This window comes from Chiloscyllium plagiosum, unplaced genomic scaffold (assembly GCF_037043375.1).
Source record: "Chiloscyllium plagiosum isolate Xiang-an unplaced genomic scaffold, Cpla_swu_hap1 HiC_scaffold_30, whole genome shotgun sequence".
NCBI lineage: Eukaryota > Metazoa > Chordata > Chondrichthyes > Orectolobiformes > Hemiscylliidae > Chiloscyllium > Chiloscyllium plagiosum.
In genome coordinates, this window is record NW_028270168.1 from 7,277,826 (window position 1) to 7,293,061 (window position 15,236).

The window sequence follows — 15,236 nt, forward strand, 5'->3', positions numbered from 1 at the left end:
CTTAGACTTTCACAAATAATGTTTGAATCCCAACAGTTCACCAAAATTAATAACTAAAATCAATTTACTTTAAATTTTGCAATATTTCATGTATCATTTGTAAGTCTATTGCACCAACAGTAAGCTTGTTTGGATACAGTTTTCCTCCAAAATGCAGATCCAAAATTGAAGAATCCTTGTTGTGACACAGTGCCATTTGTTAGACTTGCTGTCTAAATAAATATATCCGAGGACCACTGACATTTCTATGACTATTTACATAACCTCAACTAATCAGTGAGCTGTACGTGAATCAATCAGCAAGCCTTTTGGAATTCAATTTAATGCACATGCTGCTACTACATTGTCAGTTTCAGAACATTACGAGATAACCAACACTGTTAGCTTCACCATCTGCAGGGGTGTGTAGAGAACAAGATTGAAACAGGTTTCACTGCGGTATAATATAGACTAATTACAGAGAAGCATTTGAGCATCTCATTTCAAATGCGTTCCTACATCTCTTCAAGGAGGTCACCCTCTAATTCACTATTTTCAATCTGAGCACCTCTGACATTGGCCAACTTCAGAACACTAAGAACACAATGTGTCATGTTCTGGCAAAGAGCATACTGTATTTGAGGGTCATCAGAAGTGAGGTTACAGCAGGAGAATGGAAAAATGTTGATGGGAGTTCAGGGAGAGAAGGCTGGTAAACAGCTGTACTCTTGAAAGGTTTTGAAACACCAACAACTGCAACAACATTAGATTTGTATCCCCACCAGAAAACTTTGACATTGACTTTGCTTTCATTGCACACAAATGACAGAGTTATCAAATGCTATCATTTGGATTGAGTGAATAGCTCTCACAGATTTCAAAGAGACAATAGGTGTCTTAGGTATTGAATAAACTGTTATTTCTGTCAAAGTAGCAGAGCTCTCAATGCTATTGAAATAAACCTCTCAAGGAAACTCTCAAAGGCTCATTTGGTTGACATCAATTGACATCAGATGCACCCAGCAGCCCATCCAAAGGATAAAATCAAGGTAAGAAACACTGAAAGGAAATTATAAAGCAAGTAAATAAATGCATGAAACTTGTCAGATTATGTATTAAAAAACTACATGGCATAAAACCCATAAGGCCACGATATGGAAAGAGAGTTCATGGCAAAGTCTTGAAGATAAGTGGGACACTTATTTCCCCTTTACAACACTCCAAATATTGGAAAGCACATCACATTGACCGTAAAGTAACTGAACTGGTCTGGTGGTCTGACCTTGACTGTGTTAGAGCCAGGCATCTTATAGGGTGAGAAGTAACAGATTTTGCCTATTTTTCATTCATTCACAGGAGGTGGACAACTCTGGCTGGATGAAGATTTATTGCCCACCATCTTCCAGATCAACTTCTTCTGGATGTTGACCAGAAACAATCTAGTTGCCCTGGAGAAGGTGTTGGTGAGCTGCCTTCTTGACCCACTGTGGTCCATATGCTGTAGGTACACCCAGAATGCTCTTAGGAAAGAGCTCCAGGATTTTGACCTGGTGAAGTCGAATGGATGGTGATACATTTCCAAGTCAGGCTGGTGAGTGGCTTGGAGAGGCACTGGCAGATGGTGGTGTTTCCGTGTATCTACTGTCGTTGTCCTTCTAGACAGGAGTGACTGTAGGATTAGGAGTTGCTATCTAAGGATCCTTGGTAAATTTCTGCAATGTATTTTGGAGATAGTATGCACTGCTGCTACTGAGCATCAGTGGTGAAGGAAGTGGATGATTGTGGATAAGCAAAACTAATGTAATTTACAAAATACCTTGCAAGAACTGTAACAAACACTGCATTGGACAAACAGGCAGAAAACTAACCACCAGGATTCATGAACTTCAACTAGCCACAAAAAGACATGACTCACTCTCACTAGTATCCTTACATATAGATGAGGAAGGACATCATTTTGACTGGGGCAACGCATCCATCTGAGGACAAGCCAAACAGAGACATGCACGAGAATTCCTAGAAACATGGCATTCCAACCAGAACTCTATCAACAAACACATTGACTTGGATCCCATTTACCACCTGAGAAAAAGAACAGGAAATAACATCACCAACTCAAGGAAACCTAAACACATAAACAGAAAATAGGCCATGCCAACAGTGCTTCATCTGGAGGCTCACTGATGATGTTACCTAGTATGGTGATGAAACATCTGAAAACAAACTTTCTAGCTCAGCGAGAAAACCTACATCTAGAAGTGTTGCATCTAATAACTAAAGAAAAAAATGCACAATTTAATGTAACCGTGCACCTCATGAATGAGACAAATTTAATATGAAGGAGGTAATAAGAGAATATCAGGAAAAGATGCATTTTTGTTGAAGGTATTTGTCTTGCATTCACCAGGACAAGTTGCAAGAATCCCAACATAAAAGGGCCAATCCATTTACACTATACAAGGATAGAGTTCTGACTGGCTGGCATGTGGACAGTACTGAGGCACCGGAACGGAGATTGCACCAAATAGATAATGACTGAAAGCTGACTGTCAAGGTTTGTTTAAATTTAAACCATACAGGTTGAATCTGATTGGTCAAAGCTTTGCCCTGGGGAATGAATTTCAGAAAGGCTGTCACCGATTTTATTCAGTTAGAACAGTGGACTGTATGTGAACCCTAACCCTAACACTACAAAGAACGTGACCCTGTGTACCAATGCATCTGGCTTTCAGTAATACCAAATGCTTCACATTAAGTGCTGACAATTTTAAATTGATCATTTACACAATTCTTAGTACACTTGTAATTATTTAGCAAACATTATTCAATGGCAGAGTCATCTATAATGCTGAACACTGGGTTAAGAGTACTCTAAGCATGATCTAATTTGATACACGTGGAACAGATGGGCTACGTACTTACCAATACACAGACACAGAAGTTCATATATCACATGACTCTTTTAACTTATAGACAATTTCTTTTTGCTTCATGGCAGTATTCTGAAAGTGGTGAACACTACTTGTGTTGCTATTATGCTGGTTAAAAGTAAAACAGCTAGCTACACCTATTGCTCAGGATTTTGAGCTATCTTATCCTGCCTCGATAATATGGGATAGATTGCTGGTTTTCAGAAATAGAAATGGTAGCCTTAGGCTCAGGATTCTGCATGATATACACAAAGAAATGATCTAATCAGGGTAGCCATCATCTCCCTGAATGGCTTTGAAGTACCTTACCCCAGCAGCAAGCTTGCACAATGAACAAATGATTGCCGAGGAGGCTAGTCTTATAGTATATGATTTGATTTGATTTATTGTCATGTGTATTTTGTTACAATATACAGTGAAAACTGTTGTATAGTGTCGCAAATCTCCAGCACAATTTTAAAACACTGAAAAATAAACCAAAACATAGAATGCAAAGGCAGAAAAATAAAGAAATAAAGAAAAGGTGTTCAGTTTTACAGTGCTTCTTGTTCCGTGCTTCGCCATGGACATGATGGGCAGTCACCAGTCCCCTTGGTCGCACCGCTGCCACTGGAATGCAAGTCATCAGCTTCCCCGACATCTCACCTCCATTGATACCCTCACCACTATGGGTCTTTGCATGGACCTTGCCAATGTAGATGCCACCAATGTAGCTGGGTACCGCACCAGTCCAAACTCGACTCCGCCATCGCCATCAGTCCCCTTCAGGCCCACCTCGCCGAGAGCTGCTGCTGATGCTGCCAGGTCTCCTGCTGGACCCAATCTCACCTCCGCCATTGGCTCCATGAATCTGTGCTGTTCTTGATGCAGCAGGGAAGCTCAACTGTTGAAATTGTTGAATTCCAGTATGTACAATGCCCAGTGAAAGTAGGCTTGTGGTAGCCATTAGTTGCTTCAGAGAACATCTCCGGGACACACGCACGAAACGACCCCACCACCCTGTAGTCAAACATTTTAACTCCCCCTTCCGCTCCGCCAAGGACATGCAACTCCTCGACCTCCTCCACTGTCAAACCTTAACCACACGACGTCTGGAGGAGGGACGCCTCATCTTCTGCCTTGGGACTCTCCAACCACACGAGATCAATGTGGATTTCACCAGTTTCCTGATTTTCCCTTCCTCTACCTTCTCCCAGATCCATCTTTCCAGCTCGGCACCAGCGTCCCATCTGTCCATTTTCCTTTGTATTTATCCGCTCCACTCTCTTCTCCAACTTATCACCATCACCTCCAACTTTGTCTGAGTATTGCATTGCTAGCTTCCTTCCCCCAGCCCCATTCACCTCCCATTTATCTCTCAGCCCTCTTGGGCCATTCCCTTATTCCTAATGAAAAGCTTATGCTCAAAACATTGATTCTCCTGTTCCTCAGATGCTGCCTGACCAGCTATGCTTTTCCAGTACTACACACTTTGACTTAGTTGAGAACCCCCCACTCCTGAAGATTCTTCAACCGACACATCAAGCAAGAAAACGGGAATAAGGGAATTCAACAGAATTAGATTCCAAGCTAGCAATCACCTTGTGCAATATTTTCTCCTTCTCTCTGTTCCCAAACCTGTATCTTTATTATTCTCAAACTAACTGTTGGAAGATGCACAAACTTGATTTTATTTTTCCCATTTTCTTCCCAAGGAAGGAAACTCCTCATCTCCACTCCAATGCTTTCTCTAATAATCAATGGCATGGACTGGGGAAAAAGGAAGATTTGCTTTGATGCAGCATTCAATCATGACCATCCACAATAGATCCCAAACTGCTTTACAGCCAATGAAATGTACTCACTACTGCTTCATCTTGTGCTTTAGAATAATACTGCTATCTGAATGTCAAAGTGGTCTGCTTAGATCAGTTGGTTGGACAGCTGGTATTCCAGAGTGACATTACCAATGTGGGTTCAATTCCTGCACTGGCTGAGGCTACAATGCAGGTCTCACCTTCTTGATTTACCCCTTTCCTGACACATGGAGAAACCTCAGATTAAAACAGCACCAGTCATCTCTCTTTCTGATCAAGAGAGCAGCTCCATGGACCAAGGCAACCTTTCCTCACTCAGCTGTATATCAGGCTATCAGTCAGAAGAATCATGGGCTGACCCTGAAGTTCCTTGCTCCTTTTCATTTGGTAAGCTTCTTCAACTCTTTAATGTTCTTTCATTTTAACCTGTACACATCCAACACTGATCTCTTTTGTGGTATCCAAGACCTCTATTCACCTGCTCATACAAGATCAGTGTCTCCTCTCCTACTGAGAGAAGACTCACGTCAATTGGTGATCATCATGATTTAGCTGAGTTGCATTATCCCATTGTGGTGGAAGGAAGTCAGCCACTAATCTTGACACAGCAAAGTTCCAAAATGGTGAGATAAGGACCAAACACTCTCTCCTGTTGGCTAAGGGCTAACTGTTGTCAAGGGCACCAGGGTAGTCATGAATTGACCAACCATGTTCTTCTTCAAAATGATACTGAGGGATCTCATATGTCCATCTGGCAGGACCTCAGTTTCATATCTTATTCAAAGGCTGGCCTCTCTGACAGTGTAATGCACCTTCAGTACTGCAGTGAAGTGTCAGCCTGTGTTACGTGCTCAAATGTCTGGAATGGGACTTGATCGAATAATTTTATTCAGAGTGAAGAGTGCTATCACCAAGACATTGCTGGCATTACGTATTGACATTAATCAGTAACAAAGCACTGTCGGAAACCATTTGGTTGATTGTTCACTTGAAGAATTAATCTCATTGCTTCGCCCTTTTTCCATGGTCATACAGTTGAGAGAGAAAAAAAGCAAAGAATTAGGACTAATTTTTAAGCTATATCTATGCATTTAGCTCATTCTCTTTTTTTCTCATCTAATTTCCTGTCCTCTTCTGACATGGGCACTGGATGTCAACACAGCTCTTCACCTGGCCATTTTTTTAACCTGCTATCCTAACCCATGTATGTTAAGTCGTTGGCATAGAGTTAATTGTTAACTCATGAGGTGCAGGCATCCCTGACTAGGCCAACATTTATTGCCCAATCATATCTATTCTGGAATCATTAATAGCATCCACACTGATAATAACAAACTCTGCACAGGCCAGGAATCAAACTGGAATTTGTAAACCTCAGTCACAGTGTGAGTTATTTTAAGAGATTTTAAGAACCACAGTGAATGTGGTCATGCTGTCGAAGTTTGTACAAAGCTGAGATCAAAGTAGCATCATAAGAACTGCCAACAGTTGAGACAAGTCTCCAAGACGTTCATCCGAGGAATTCGAGAAGTGTTCCTTCACTTCAATATTCTCTTTCAGTCCAAGGAATCCATGGGCCGTGTCAGTGTGAGACTTCTCAAAGCATTCCCGTTACCCACACAATGCTTTCCAAGTCAGTCATGATGTGGAGGTGCCAGTGTTGGACTGGGGTGGACAAAGTTAAAAATCAAGGTAAAAACAATGACTGCAGATGCTGGAAACCAGATTCTGGATCAATGGTGCTGGAAGAGCACAGCAATTCAGGCAAATCAGCAAAATCAAAATCACACAACTCCAGTTTATAGTCCAACAGGTTTAATTGGAAGTACTTGTTGGACTATAACCTGGTGTTATGTGATTTCCAAGTCAGTGTCATCTCTGGAGCATGATCTTGCATACATAAAGGTTGAACTGTGATGTTGCCTGCTGACTGTGAGTTGCTTTAGGCATGAGTAGGTCGTGAGAAGTTTCCAGGGTCGCATCTTGGTCCTAGTGCAAATGCTCTCGGCTCTTTTTTGTGAATTCAGAGATCAACAGTGCAAAGTCAATAAGCCAGTTGTCACTTTTTGAAGGTACTGACCTTTATGCCTTGTTGATGTGCTAGTTTATGTCACAAAATGGTAAATATTTGAGAGTGACTCAGTATGAAACTTTCCAATATAATCTCAGTGAAGTGAAGGGACAGTTGACTCAATTTTCCACTATCATTATCTCATCTTTAGATGCCAAATAATGAAGACAAAAAACATGTGAATTCATTAAGGTACTTCCCAATGATGTACCGAAGAGAAACTGTTTACAACATCGTGATGATGACTGCTGTGAAATATTTGCATTTCAATATTAAGCAACTGAGTTCAGTTTTGATATTTCCACAGTTTAAAACAAAAACAGGGTGATTATCCCTCAGTGCATGCACACTCATAAACAATGATCAATTGACAAAGAGTCTAGCTACTCACCAGAATCCATATACCCCAACATAACACATAACATACCCCAACATAACATAAAGAGAAGGACAGCAAGTTGGGTTGAGGGAAATCACTCAACAAAACCTTCTTGTATCAATGATTTGGAAAGTCTATATGGAATGGACAACATGAGGAGCATCACCTGACAGTGCCTTACAACTTGAGGGCTTCTCAGTTCTCCAGATACAGTATCCTGAGGCAAGGCCAGGGTCAGAAGGCTCTGCCTCCTAATCAATATCTCCTGGTGCTCAGGCGTGGCGACCCTGGTGAGTTACTGCTCCTGGACCTGAAATATCTTACAGTGATGTGCCATCCCTACTATCTGCCGCAGGAGTTCACTACTGCTATCCTGACAGTAATTCATATCCCATCCCATGTGGACGTGAAGGGTCCACTTGATGAAATATGCATTGTTACAAGTAGCCATGAGACGGAATACCCTGAGGCCTTGTTCATCATAGCTGGTGGCTTCAACCAGGCCAACCTCAAGAATGTGCTACCAAGAGACCATCAACACCTCTCATGTCCCACTGAAGGCCCAAGTACCCTGGACCGTTGCTACATAACCATCCAGGACACCTGCCGCTCTATCCCCACCCATAATTTGGAAAATCAGGCCATAATGTAGCTCCTTCTCCCGGCTTACCAGTAGAGATGGGAGCATGAGGATCCAGTCCAGAAAGTCAGACAGTGCCGCTGTGAGGTAGTGGATGAGCTCCTATGTGATTGCTTGGAGTCAGTGGACTGGTCAGCGGCCAGAATGAGTATGCCACTACCATCACAGATTCTGTCCCTGGGTTTTGAACCATCAACCATTTGGTTAAAAGCTGAAAACTCAAACAAAAGCATCTTCATAAACTGACATTTGATGTGGGGGTTGGGTGTAATAGTGACTGTTTAGGTCTGGATTGTCTGCCAAAAATGTATGGGGTGACATTGCCATTTTTATGGATTAAAAGACTATCAATTATACAATTGAAAGTTACTTCAAAAGAAAACTTGCAAATCTTCATGAACTCCTTCTGGGAATGCACCAGTTGTTTTCACTTTACAGATACATATTGTGAAGAAATGTTGGAAATCCCTACAGAACATGTGTAACGACTTGTATCTGCATGTCATCAATTCATAGGCAGGAATGCCAGTCAGCTTTTTGTAGTCTGTTATAACACTTTTGAAACAGTTTACATTAAACAGACATGCAACAATTTCTGTATAAAACTAAAGGCACTGTTGCCATATCAATGTGTCATAGTTTGTTCATGAACTCATTGTTTCAGGAAGGATGTGAGACACTGGAAAATGATGACACTGGGAAAAAAAAAACTTGGGTTATCCCCACCTGGAAAACCACAAGAAATTTCTTTGGGATTTTCCTGATTTTATTTATTTTCACTCCATAAAGTGCAGTCTTGATAAAGTTTTGCTCCCTGTTTCTTGCGTATAATGGTATCACAGGGAGCTCTTGAGATGCACCATCCTGTCTCAAAACAAGAAGTTCTGGTTTCAAGTTCCACTCCGGGACTTGATGGCCATAGAAGGTGCATTCCTGTGCTGACCATTCAGATTGTGGAACAGCCAGTGAATCCTTCCAATACACCTGGCGATACAGGGTAAGAATGGCAGAGTCTCTTGAACAGCTATCCTATAACAAACAACAGCAAATCATTGCTACGCCTTGCCCAACATGAGCAAGTTTTCACCTGAGGAAAGGTTGGACAAGCTAGACTTGTATTTGCCAATGTTGTTTCAAACAGTAAGAGCTGACTTGATTGAAACATAGATGAGCCTAAGGGGGATTTGACAGGATAGAGACGGAAAAGATGGTTGCTTTTGTGAAAATCTAGTCATCACGGCTTAAAAATAAGGGGTTAGCTGTTTAAAACAGAGACAAGGAAGATTTATTTATCCTCACATGGATTTGTGAGAATGTGGAACAATCTTCCTCAAGAGGTGATGGAAACAGAGTCTTTGAATATTTGTAAGACACAGTTAGATAAATTCTTCATAAGGAAGGGACTGAAAGGAAAAGAAAGGTAGGTAAAGATAAACGATTTCCACTGGTTGGGGATTCTCAAACCAGGGGAAATAGTCTGAGAATTAGGGCCAGGCCATTCGGGAGAGATGTTTGGAAGCACTTCTACACACAAAGGGTGAGAGACCTTGGAACTCTCTTTCACAAATAGCAGTGGATACTGGGATATCTCCACAGAGGCCAGTACCCCATCTCTACAGAGGCCCAACAAGTCCACACTGGTTCTCTGAAGAGCATCCCACCCAGACTTACACCCTGAATACTTTATCCTTGTAACCTTGCATTTAAGTATGTCCAATCCATCTAACATGCACATCTTTAGACTGTGTGAGGAAACCAGAGCACCCAGAGGAAACCCACACAGACACGGGGAGAACGTCCAAACTCCACACAGACAGTTGCCCGAGGCTAGAATCGAACCCAAGTCCCTGGTGCTGCGAGGCAGCAATGCTAATGACTGAGTCACTGTGCCACCCCAAACTATATGATTGATGAGGAATCCAAATCACTGTAAGTATGGTGATGCTGACTTGAACTAGAGTCACCTCTACTTGAAATTACTTTAATGTTCTAATCAACCCATTTTGGGATGGCATAGCGGGCAGCACGGTGGCTCAGTGATTAGCACTGTTGCTTCACAGCGACAAGGACCTGTGTTCGATTCCAGCCGAAGGTGATTGTGTGGATTTTGCACATTCTCCCTGTATCTGTGTTGGTTTCCTCCAGGTGCATTAGTCAGGGGTAAATATAGGATAATAAGGTAGGGAATGGTCTGGGAGGGTTACTCTCCAGAGGGTTAGTGTGGATTTGTTGGTTCGTAGGGCCTGTTTCCACACTGTAGGGATTCTATGATTACACACCTCTGGAGCAGCTGTCACTTGAACCAGGGCCTCCTAGCTCAAAGGCAGGTTAACCTACCACTGTACCAGAGAATTCTTATGATTTATATCCATCGGCCAGGGCTCCCTGATTGGACTAGATTAACAGCTCCAATCAGGGAACTCATATTCTATGAGATTCATTTGGCTGCCACTGTTAAAATCACTACTGATACTGGATCAGTTGTTAATTTTAAATCTGGGAGAGATGGATTTTTGTTCAGCAAAAGCATGAAGGGATATGGGCCAGAGGCAGGTATGTCCAGTCTTATTGAATGGCAGAACAGGCTTGTGGGGGCTGAATGGTCTATTCCTGCTGCTCATTGATATGTTAGAATCTAAGCTTAACTCATTAATGAAAAGGAAGGCCTTGCCTTGTCCTCTCTGATGTGGAGGTACTGGTATGGGACTGGGTTACAGTTTTGGATTACTTGTTATTTTGGATAAACCCTCATCATGAGACTCTTATACCAATCATTTAGTTCATCTCCAATAATTTCTTATTTTTAATTATTTGTAATTATCTCTCTGTCTCAATTAACCAGGTCATGGGTCATCCTTTCACTTGTTATTCAGGTGTTTACACTTTACTCACACCATCCGACACTCTTGATCACATGCAAAGGCTTGTTATTCTCCCTGTCGATATTCCACTTGCACCATTTGTATTATAGAGTCATAGTCATAGAGATGTACAGCATGGAAACAGACCAGCTCGTCCATGCCGACTAGATATCCCAACCCAATCTAGTCCCACCTGCCAGCACCTGGCCCATATTTCTCCAAACCCTTCCTATTAATATACCCATCCAGATACCTTTTAAATGTTGCAATTGTACTAGCCTCCACCACTTCCTCTGGTAGATCATTCCATAAACGTACCACACTCTATGTGAAAAGGTTCCCCCTTAGGCCTCTTTTTTTATCTTTCCCCTCTCACCCTAAACCCTCTAGTTCCAGACTCCCCGACCCCAGGGAAAGAACTTTGTCTATTTATCCTTTACATGCCCCTCATGATTTTATAAACCTCTACAAGGTCACCCCTCTGCTTCCGACACACCAGGGAAAACAGCCCGAGCCTATTCAACCTCTCCCTACAGCTGAAATCCTCCAACCCTGGAAACATCCTTGTAAATCTTTTCTGAATCTTTTCAAGATTCGCAACATCTTTCCGATAAGAAGGAGACCAGAATTGCACGCAATATTCCACTAGTGGCCTAACCAATGTCCTGTACAGCCGCAATATAGCCTCCCTACCCTGTACTCAATACTCTGACCAATAAAGGAAAGCATACCAAATGCCTTCTTCACTATCTACCTGTGAATCCACTTTCAAGGAGCTATGAACCTGCACTCCAAGGTCTCTTTGTTCAGCAATACTCCCTAGGACCTTACCATTAAGTGTATAAGTCTTGCTAAGATTTGCTTTCCCAAAATGCAGCACCTCACATTTATCTGAATTAAACTCCATCTGCCACTTCTCAGCCCATTGGCCCATCTGGTCAAGATCCTGTTGTAACCTGAGCTAAACTTCTTCGCTGTCCACTACACCTCCAATTCTGGTGTCATCTGCAAACTTACTGATTGGGGGCAAATGTTCGCAGGAAAAAGGACAGCTAGAAAATGGGAAGCTTTCAGAACTGAGATAACAAGAGTCCAGCGAAAGTATATTCCTGTTAGGGTGAAAGGAAAGGCTGGTAAGAATAGGGAATGCTGGATGACTAAAGAAATTGTGTTTGGTTAAGAAAAAGAAAGAATCATATGTCAGGTATAGACAGGATAGATCGAGTGAATCCTCAGAGGAGTATAAAGGCAGTAAGAGTATACTTCAGAGAGAAATCAGGAGGGCAAGAAGGGGACATGAGATAGTTTTGGCAAATAGTTAAGGAGAATCCAAAGGGTTTCTACAAATACATTAAAGACAAAAGGGTAACTAGGGAAAGATCAGCAAGGCGGCATTTGTGTGGAGCCGCAGGAGATTGGGGAGATACTAAACAAGTATTTTGCATCAATATTTACTGTGGAAAAGGACATGTAAGATATAGAATGTAGGGAAATAGATGGTGACAGCTTAAAAAATGTCTATATTATAGAGGAGAACGTGCTGGATGTCTTGAAATGCATAAAAGTGAATAGATCCCCAGGACCTGATTCTGTGGGAAGCTAGAGAAGTGATTGCTGGGTCCCTTGCTGAGATATTTGTATCATCAATAGTCACAGATGAGGTGCTGGAAGACCGGAGGTTGGCAAATGTGGTGCCACTGTTTAAGAAGGGCGGTAAGGACAAGCCGGGGAACTATAGACCGGTGAGCCTGACGTCGGTGGTGGGCAAGTTGTTGAAGGGAATCCTGAGGGACAGGATGTACATGTATTTGGAAAGGCAAGGGATTATTAGGGATAGTCAACATGGCTTTGTGCGTGGGAAATCATGTCTCACAAACTTGATTGAGTTTTTTGAAGAAGTAACAAAGAGGATTGATGAGGGCAAAGCAGTAGACATGATCTATATGGACTTCAGTAAGGCTTTCGACAAGATTCCCCATGGGAAACTGGTTAGCAAGGTTAGATCTCATGGAATATAGGGAGAACTAGCCATTTGGATACAGAGTTGGCTCAAAGGTAGAAGACAGAGGGTGGTGGTGGAGGGTTGTTTTTCAGACTGGAGGCCTGTGACCAGTGGAGTGTCACAAAGATTGGTCCTGGGTCCACTACTTTTTATCATTTATGTAAATGATTCGGATGCGAGCATAAGAGGTATATTATGTTTTGATGCTCTTAATTACCTGGAATTATTTTGTAATGATCTCTCTGCCTATAAACTGTGTGCCTGTGCACTTCTCTCCACTCATTTGATGAAGGGGCGATTCTAAAAGCCTGTGATTTCAAATAAATATATTGGACTATTACTTGGTGTTGTGTGACTTCTGACTTTGTCCTTTTTGAGCGTGGTACCTGGAAACAGAGATGAGATGTTCACTGAAAAGTCATTCTCTTTGTCACCCATCAGATGTATGAAATTCTCCTGGTTTAAAGGGTGCTGTTGCCTTGGTTTGTAACACGTTTAAGAGATTTGAAAGTCCCCCATGCACAAAGATGCAATCAGGTAGGAATCTGACACTACTTTGGAGAAGTGATGGCTGAGTGGTATTATTCCTGTTAATCCAGAGACGTGGCGGCACACAACTGAATTTGAATCCAATTTAAAAAATCTGGAATTAAGAGTCTAAGATGAAAACATTGTTGATTCTTAGGGAGAAACCCGTCTGTTTTACTAATGGCCTTTAAGGAAGGAAAGCTGTCCTTACCTGGTCTGATCTACATGTGACTCCAGACCCACATAATGTGGTTGACTCTTAACTGCCCTCTGGGCATCGAGGGATGGGCAATAAATGCTGGGCCAGCCAACAACACCCACATCTTGCGATTGATCTTAAAAATAACTCACTGCTTCCCCATGTTAAAGATAACTTTGTACTGCAGATTGCTCCAAAATTACAGCCATGTCAATCTCTTTAACTGGTCATTTCTGAGACATTCAATTTCAGGGGTTCTTGTGGTGCTATACTAGTGTGCCTGTGTCTGAGCCAGGAAACCTAGATTCAAGTCCTACCTGTTCCACAGTTATGCAATTCATGTCTGAACAGGTTGATTAGGAAAATATCTAAATTAATGTTCTCCAAATTCACCAGGAGATGTGTCAGTGTGTAGGATAATTGAAAACACAGGGAAACCCCATTTAATATAAGAAGGAACTTGCCAGTATCTTTCGCCTGATTATGCGATGCTCGCTTTCATTGTCTAATCTACTAGTATCTTCTCATTTTTACAAGGAATCATAGTGATGCAACTCCAATTCATGGAAAAAAACATGATTTGAATTGGCCTCAGACATGATCGAGTTGGTGGGCAGGTAAAGGCAGCTCACCAGGACACTGGTAGATTCAAGAGATCCCAGGTTCAATCGACAATGGATGCTGATTTTCTCTAATGTTAGGGACACAGAGATCTCAGCATTTCTGGACCAGCAAAGTGAAAAGGGCTCTCTTGCCCATCACCATCCTGTTATCTGTGTGTTTGAATGTTAGACTAGATCTAATTGAGCCATCCAGGAACAATTAACTATGCTCAATGTCTCAGCTGTCATAAGAATATTAACATGGACTTGCTATTACAGGGCAAATGATACCTGGGTTGTTTCATGGAAATGAAAGAACTGAATATTGTGTACTTCCTGACTGGTGGTATGGCATGGGTTGCAGCAATAGTTAGCACTCTTGCCTGAACCAGAAGATTCTGGATTCATGTTCCCCTTCACAGACTTGAGGACAAAATTATCCTTCAGTGCAGAATTGAAGGAGTGCTACCACTTTGGAGGTACTGTCTCATGCAAGAGCCATTTTACTGAGGCCTTCTTGGTGTTCTGGCCAAATTTGATCACTCAGCAACCACCCGGAAAAACAGAGTGTCTGGTAATTATCACTTCGCTGTTTGCGAAGTCTTGCTGTGCACAATTGGCTGCAGCTTTCTCTGCCCAGCAGCAGTGTCTACACTTTTTTGGTTGGAAAGCACTTTGTGATGCCCAGAGGATGGTAAAGACACGATATAAATGCCAATCCTTCTTTGGTGGTGCCTTATTCTTTGTTGGCTTTATCCACTGTTCATTCGCAGCTATCACAATGAATTGCTGCATGTACTCACTTCTCACTACATTTGCCTGCACCAGATTTGGCTCTTTCCAATGACTCATCGCTAAACGCAAATAGGTGTTGCAAACTCCTCTGAACACTTATCAAAACACCACTGCACCAGAAAAGAATCTGTGTGTGTGGTTGTCTAATGAATATTTAGTTCCCAATAAAACAACAATTCGTGCTTCCTATGAACAGGCAAACAGCTAAAAATAGTTACAAGAAGAGGAAATTAAAGATATTAGATTTAAGGTAGGAAGGCAATTTAGAAAGAAATAGAGCTCAGTTGGAACTAAAGATATTGATGGAATAAAGATTTTGAGGTGATTTTAAAAACTGGGAGGTGGAATCAGGTACATAAACCGTAAGGTCTCTCTGGTCCAGTGGTAGGTTACCTGCCTTTGAGCTAGGAGACCCAGGTTCAAGTGTCAGCTTCTCCAGAGGTGTGTAATTATA